This window comes from Typopeltis vanoorti, chromosome 2, assembly GCF_054136105.1.
Source record: "Typopeltis vanoorti isolate ZY-2024b chromosome 2, IOZ_Tvanoo_1.0, whole genome shotgun sequence".
Taxonomy (NCBI): Eukaryota; Metazoa; Arthropoda; class Arachnida; order Uropygi; family Thelyphonidae; genus Typopeltis; species Typopeltis vanoorti.
This window is the reverse complement of record NC_143550.1, coordinates 34209757-34217923: the sequence shown is the minus strand read 5'-3', so window position 1 is coordinate 34217923 and position 8167 is coordinate 34209757. Positions and strand designations below refer to the sequence as shown.

The 8167-nt window shown below is 31.0% G+C and overlaps 1 pseudogene; it reads left to right on the top strand.

Annotated features, from left to right (window-relative positions):
* The first annotated feature begins 205 nt into the window (after positions 1-205).
* On the top strand, positions 206-2460 carry LOC150108915 (dual specificity tyrosine-phosphorylation-regulated kinase 2 pseudogene; annotated as a pseudogene).
* Positions 2461-8167: the final 5707 nt, after the last annotated feature.

The window sequence follows — 8167 nt, the reverse complement described above, 5'->3', positions numbered from 1 at the left end:
TCATTGGATAGTTTCCAAACGTCATAAACGTGACGTCTTTCCGTAATGCTTTCAGGCTAGCAACAGTCTGTGACTGTAGCATTGTATTTGTAAATGGCTGTTGTTGTATGTGTTATATTTATTTGTGTTTTGAGTACCGATTGCTTATATTTATTTCGGTTCGATGAAATATTTAAAGTTTAATTTTTTCTTCTTACGTTACGATATTAGTAAAAAGGCATCAATGAGTTCAACGGTAAGAAGAGAGACTTTGCATAGCCGTAGTTTCTTGTTAAGCCTACATAAGGCCTTCTTTGTTAGGCTTAGACAATGTCTACACGTATAAAACATCAGTCTAGCATGCCTCTTTCTCGGACGAGGTCATTAGTTTCAAGTATAAATGGCACTACTAGTACGACTCCAAAAGAATCCTTTCTGCCTCAAATTAGTGATAAGACGAATAAAGTTAATCAGTTGCCTCCAATCAAAAGTCAGACAATTGGAGGACTCAGGGCTGGATGTCAACAAGGTGCTCAAGTTCAGCATATACTCGATTTAAACGATCATGTGGGACATGAAAATAGGATTTCAGTTCCTCACCTTCCCGAAGTCCGTCCGGCAACTAGTGCAGATAACCTTGTAAGTAACAGAAATTCAAATTCCTCAATAAAACCAAAGACTCCTGTTGCCACAGCAGATCAAGTCATGAAACTCTATATGCATAAATTAACTCCTTATGAACACCATGAAATATATTCCTATCCACAAGTTTATTTTATTGGTGCTAATGCAAAAAAAAGACAGGGAGTTATTGGTGCACCAAATAACTGTGGTTATGATGATGATCAAGGTTCTTATTTGCACATACCACATGACCATATATCTTATCGATATGAAATGTTAAAAATAATAGGTAAAGGTAGTTTTGGACAAGTAATTAAAGCCTATGATCACAAGAATCACCAGTATGTTGCACTTAAAATGGTCAGAAATGAAAAACGTTTCCACAGACAAGCACAAGAGGAAATAAGAATACTCGATCACCTAAGAAAACAAGATAAGGATAATACCATGAATATTATACATATGTTTGAACATTTCACATTCCGTAATCACACATGTATCACATTTGAGTTACTGAATATTAATTTATATGAACTGATAAAAAAGAATAAGTTTCAAGGATTCAGTTTACAGCTAGTACGTAAATTTGCACATTCCCTTTTACAGTGTTTAGATGTGTTATATAGGAACAAAATTATTCATTGTGATCTAAAACCCGAAAATGTTCTGCTTAAACAACAAGGTCGCAGTGGAATCAAAGTAATTGATTTTGGATCCAGTTGTTTTGAACACCAAAGAGTTTACACATATATTCAGTCCCGTTTTTATCGTGCACCAGAGGTGATATTAGGAGCAAAATATGGTATGCCAATTGATATGTGGAGTTTGGGATGTATCCTAGCAGAGCTACTTACAGGTTATCCATTGTTGCCTGGAGAAGATGAAGGCGATCAACTTGCATGTATGATGGAGCTACTTGGTATGCCATCACCAAAACTTCTAGACCAGTCAAAGCGAGCCAAGAATTTTATAAATTCTAAAGGATATCCTCGTTATTGCACATCAACAACCCATCCAGATGGTACCGTGGTATTAAATGGCGGGCGTTCTCGACGTGGCAAGGTACGTGGTCCACCAGGTAGTAAAGACTGGGAACGGGTATTAAAAGGATGTGATGATGTACTGTTTATTGATTTCCTGAAAAGATGTTTAGAATGGGATCCTAGTAATCGATTGACACCTCCTGCAGCACTCAGACATGGTTGGTTACGACGCAGACTTCCCCGCCCTCCTCAAAGTACAAGTAACACTGCTGGCAGTGACTCAGTAAATCGAACAATAGTTTTGCATGGTACTAGCAGCACCGGGAGTGTCGGGTCAGGTACACGTCCTAATCTTATAGGTAAGCTAGCAGTAAGTACACCAAAGGCCAGAACTGTAGCAAGCAGTGCAGGTGAGGATACTACTGCCATAGACTCTAAGCTGCCACACATAACTAACATCCCTTGATTAATGTGATATTTTAAAGATACTTTTAGATTTTGTTTGTAAATGGTTGTGGGATTTACAAGTTACGAGCTTGTATTATTCTTTGGTTGATCCAATGCATAATGTATTTATAAAACGTTTTAAATAATTTATGCTCACCTTATGTTTTGCTTTTATATTTTAAAAGCAAAAGCTTGATATGACTTCTTAAGCTCAATAATAAATACTTAATTTAATATTGCCATTTTTTGATGAACTGATGAACATTCATACTACTTGTCATTTATTTAGACAAGTTCTTTAATAATGCTGGTAAAAGAAAGCTCTGTATTTGCAATGTGCATTAATGTTTTATTATTTAATGAATCTGGTATGTATATATTTGAAACGAGTAATGACCATGGAATCTAAATAATACAGCATAAAAGTTAAAAAAAAAAAAAAAAATCTGTTTAACATTAATTCTTCCTGATCTTTATTACATTTGAAGTTTTGTTAGTTGAAAAAAAAAAAAAAAAAAAAAAACTTATGGTCACCTCTGACAAATATAACATACTGGTAAAATTTGTTCAGCCTGAAAAAAGAAAAGAAAGAAAGTAATGCTTCACATACAACTGGGTATTTTAATTCAAAAAAAAAAAAAATCAGCAACTAATATTTTTTTTATATATATACATAAACAGAATATTTCAGTATTTTCTAGTAAACATTGCCAAATAAGTAAGAAGCTGGTTGTATACAAAATGTGAAGAAAATCTGAGTGTTTCCTTCTTGTGCCTTCAGAACTATTTATATGTGATGGAAACTTTTATTTTTTGCAATAGTGTAATAATACAAAACCAAAGCTTTCACTTTCCCCCCACCACCAAAAAAAAAGTATTAGCTTTATTTTTAAAATGTTTGATAATTTAACTTATCCTAAAGGGTGATCCACATCTACAAATTTAGCCAATCCAAATTAGAAAACACTTTTTACTTGATCTATTTCATTATTTTTTTCCAGATAATCCTACCAAAGACAAAGTGTATGCATATTTTTGCCAAATTTAGCAAATACCTTATTTTACATAAGATCCTATCACGTTTTTTTTTAATTATTATTATATATATATATTTTTTAGAGTATTTAATAGTAGAATTCAAAAGTGGATTTGTGGAGAGGTTTTATCCTTTTATACTTTAAAAGAAATAAATGAGCTCCTTTTCAATTTAGGTATTTACTCTCGGATTTACTGTACGGATTTATTTGCAAAGTCTACAAATTTCTGCTAAGCTCTACGCTGGTCTGATGATTAATATTCTGTAATTATCTGTAAAAAGAAAACTCTTATAATGTAGTTTAACATTTTTTAAACAGTGTTTTGAGATTCCTTTGTTGTTATACATTCTGACATATAACTGTTATTTGCTGCAAAGGCACATTTTCAAGTTCACGTTTTGTTTCATTTCTTTCCTATCTGGTCATTTTAAAAATCTTTCTTATCATTAGATTAACTGCATAGATTTGAGCATACCTTACAGTTATTTTTCTTGGGAATGAAGCATTTCCTCCTGAATATTATTTCATTAATGGAATCTCAAAGAATATAAAAGAAAAACAGCAAAAAAAAAAAAAAAAATCCTTACAGAATAGCACTGTATACTTCAGTTGCACTGTCAATATCCATTAGTAATAATATTTCTTTTTGTTTGCAAAACGTTTACATCATGAGCTTCTTCAAGAAGTTTAATTGTAAAATTAATGCATGCAGCATCCTCTAAAGATAAGACCCAAATTATTTGTATAACATATCCTTTTAATTTTTTAAAAATAAAGTTTAATTTTTATGGAATTTTGCTAATTTGGAATGTAATATAACTCACTTGACTGAGTAGCAGAAGTAGATCTTATCATTAGTATATTTTGATCCTCAAATGACTGGAAAACTTAAAAAATAAAAAAGAATGGTAAAAATTAAAATATTTAATATTTTGAAGTAGAAGTATGATGTAAAGAATGAGTTTATTAAGCCAACTGCTAATCTAATTCTGTCCGTCTGTCTCTTTCTCTACCAGTGCTTTCGTAGTGCATCTGGAAGAAGAATAATACCTTTTGGTAGAAAGATTAGGGTTCATATCTTGTCTGAGATGTACATAAAGAGTTTTCAACTAAAGATGTCTTAGTTGATTTCATAAAGAGATGCCCTTATTCTTTCCCATCCCTGTCCTCCTCCTCCTCCTGCAAAGCAAGCATACTTACCTTAACTAGTTGGCAGTTGTTTTAAATAGCCAGTTAATATCAGAGTAATGGTATTTAGTAAATACATTTGACCATTTTATACTGGAATAATTCATTTCAACAAATTCATATTTTTAGTAAGATCTCAAGTAATTATTTCATAGAAAACAAAACAGTGAGATTTCATATCGCATATATTACCTTTAAGGTTCCATAAGAGAAAAAAAAAAGATTGCTTTTTATTATTACAGCTTAGTTTATTCCAATGTTTCATTTCACTTTGTGAAATACATATTTAATATGATAATATATTACTTTTAGTGATTTGAAAAAGATGGACTAAAATTATCTTTTACCAGTTAATGTCTACTTTAAGTTAGTATCAAGTTACATTTTCAAATATTAGTTATATTCTATGCTTTTTTTACTTACCTTTCGTGGTTCATAACAGGAGAAATATGCTTTTATTCTTGAAATATACAGATTTTTTTTTGATACCCTGCAAAATAAACATACATGTTTATTTAACAATTTTTTGAAGAACAAAGTAAACTCCTCATAAAATCCATTAATTTAACTGGAGGGAGCTTTTAGTTTTAAAGGTTTTTCTCTCCCAAAGTCAGGTGTTATTGAGTAACTCACTCATTTATATGTATGATGTGTAATTGAGGAATGCATCTTCATAATAATAATAATAATTTGATAATATTTTCCTTCTGATAAGCATAATCAACCACATTCAGTTCGTAGCAAAAGTTATTATTTAATAATATTTCAGTAGGTTTTAGCAGAATTTTTAACTCTCTATTTAAGCCTTACTCAGTAAATTAGAGATAAGGCAGGTTTAATTTTGGACTAATATTAAAAACAAATCTTACAGTTCTAAATAATTACTTAGGAATGTATATTATTAATTTAGAACTCTCTCTTTAGTACAGAGATTTTTTTAAAATTAATGATAATCATACCCACAAAAGATGAAAACCTATAGGTACATTAATTATTTGTGGACTAAGGATTAGATAATCCAGAAGCCATGCTCCAGACTAGGCAATATTTTTCATGCTGCTTTAGTCTTCCAATGAAAAGAGGTGGTAGTCTCACACTGGATGATTAAATTTATATATCATTTCTTAATATGACCTTTATGTTGACTAGAAGAAGAGATTTTCAAACAGTATTCTTGTTTGAAATACATTACAGTACTTAGTCCATTGGCTTTAAATACGGATGTATATCTAAATATCAAAGCAGATGCATTGATATTTAGAATGTGTAGTCATTGCTATAAATTCATAATGCATGGGATACAAGTGGCATATTCATGGTCTATTTGTCTTTATACAAACAATAATATCCCAAGCAGCTACAAACACACATTTCTCTTTCTAATATTAATTCATGACTTCCAGTTAACCAGTCTTTCTCAATTAGAGTTCAGGTTCATTTACCTACTAGTAATGATAGATATGACTGAAATTCTGTGAATACTAGAGAATATATGCATCATCTCTTCAATATCCATGATTTCTCAAGACTTGCTAGTACTGAAATAGATTCATTCTGCATCAGCCTGAAACTGCAGAAATTGAGAAATCAAAGAGAATTGATTTGACTACATGGAAGAAAAGGAAGCTGCAGGTTTTCTCAGAACTCATGAAGCACATTTAGCCATTCCTTGTGTTCTAAAGATAGCCACTTAGCAAAATAGTGAGAATAACTCACAAAGACACTTTCTTCTTTTCAACTGATTATGAATCATAGAATCTAATAATTTTGGCTTGATATTGACCCTAAACTTCAAAAAGTGTTTGTTAAACTACAATTATAGTTGTTGCTCTTCCCCATGCCTAGAAAAGATGCATGCTATAAATCATTCTGCAGTCATACAGCTTTTTTTGAGTAGCCAACCTAGAAGCTTTGAACCGTCTGACTTGGCTAACACTCATAAAATGCCTGATTTTTAGCCACACAAATGTCGTTACTACTTGAACTTCTAATTCCGTATTTCTTATAATATGCGTAAGAATTATACCCACCCACTTCAGAGAAATAATAAATACTGTATATATCTATAGAATAATAGTAAAAATACAGCTAAAAGTCCTTTTAGCTATATTTCTTTCCTTTTTATGGATAAAAATATAGCTTAAGTTTCAGTGATTGGTGTTCAAGCATGACATGCATTTATGGAATTGACAAATCCAGTGATCACTTCTCTTCTTAGGCATTAGAGCAAAATTCAAATTTTCAATTCAATAACAAAAAAGAAACAATAAGATTCTGTTTTATTACTGATTTTTTTTTTTCTTTGAATTGTAATGATTTTTTAAATCACAATAAAAGTTAAAAAAAATTGAAATAAATGCTATTACTGAAATCCAGTTTTAGGTTATATTAATAAAAGAAATGTTAAAAAAAAGCAATATCTAAATAAGTATTTCTTAGTCTTCCCTTATTCCTGGTATCTCAGTTATCCCTTCTAAAACTTGAGTCTGGATCTACTATTGTTTTCTGCTAATTCCAAATGGATAGTGTGATTTTCCCCTCCATGACAAAAAAATATATTGTATCTAGTTTCATATAGTTTTTTTTTCCCCTTTAAAGTTTGATATGATTACTTTTAACAACTTGGAAATGTTGTAGAATGTATCTTTTGCAAGTAACTAGAAGGTCCTCATGCATTATTAGAGAAGGGAAAGGAGGGAGGATGTAACTAAGATGTGAAAATTGTCGAAAGTATCCCACCTGGGAGGATGTTTTTCAAAGTGTGAATAAAGGGAAAAGAAGGGATTAGGACAAGAGGCCATTCCTAGAAATTGTATAGAGTGTGAAGTAATTTTTTTATATAGAGAATGAGCTTGTGGAATATGTTGCCAGATAAGGCTGTGAATGCACAGTATGATGATAAAGTTATAGTATGATTCTGTATGACAGATATCATTTTCCTCTTTTTATGTAAAGTAGTAGGTAATTAAATAGATTGAAACTGAATGTAAGAAAAACAAGGAAACAGAGTATAACATTAAGCCATTTCATATTAGAATGTAACAAACTATTGAGCAAAATTAAATGCCTGTACAGATGAAAGAGTTTCCACAGACATTTGAACTGATATCTATGGTTAACTTCATGTTACTTGATATTGGAAACATATCAACTTGTTTTGTTCCATGCTGTCTTGAAAAGGCACCAACTGACGCATGTTACATAGGCATGCTTTCAGGAAACCATCTACATATGCATGCAGCTCCAGTTTCTTTGAAGGGAATTTAATCAGTTATTAATATGAGTTTTTTTATTTATTTATTTTTATTGAAAAGCTGAAGTAGGTATACTTGTACTTGCTTAATGGGATTTGGATCTTGGAGTTAAGCAGATTAGATCTACAGTATTTTCTTACTGCAAGGCACTCCAAATAGTTGTGTGTGTTGTGAAAATGTCAAATCATGTCTTCTGGCAAAGTACATATGGCAGATTAATTCCTGTTCTTAGGATATTCTGTATCACGTTCCATGATCAAAATAGGATCTCTTTGAAAAACATCTGCTTCTCCACCCATAATTACACCACTTTCTTTTCTCATGCCTTTTAAAAAAATAATAAGCAGCATATAGTCTCATCAGTATGTAGTCCAACTTAAAAATTATCAATAGCTGCTCTGCTAGGTATTTTTTAAGAGTTATAGTTTGCATTATTTAAGTAAAATATTAAGTTCCTATTCTTTTTCCAATAAATAATGATCATAATAAATTTATAAAAATCGTAAATCACTTTTTTGACCATATGTGTGTGGAATTTTTATTAAAAGAAACAAACTTTAATTGGAATAATCATAGGCATTTTGCTGAATTCATGCTGATTCAAGTGACATAATTCACCCATTATAGTAAAGCTTAGAATTAAGTAACAAAAACT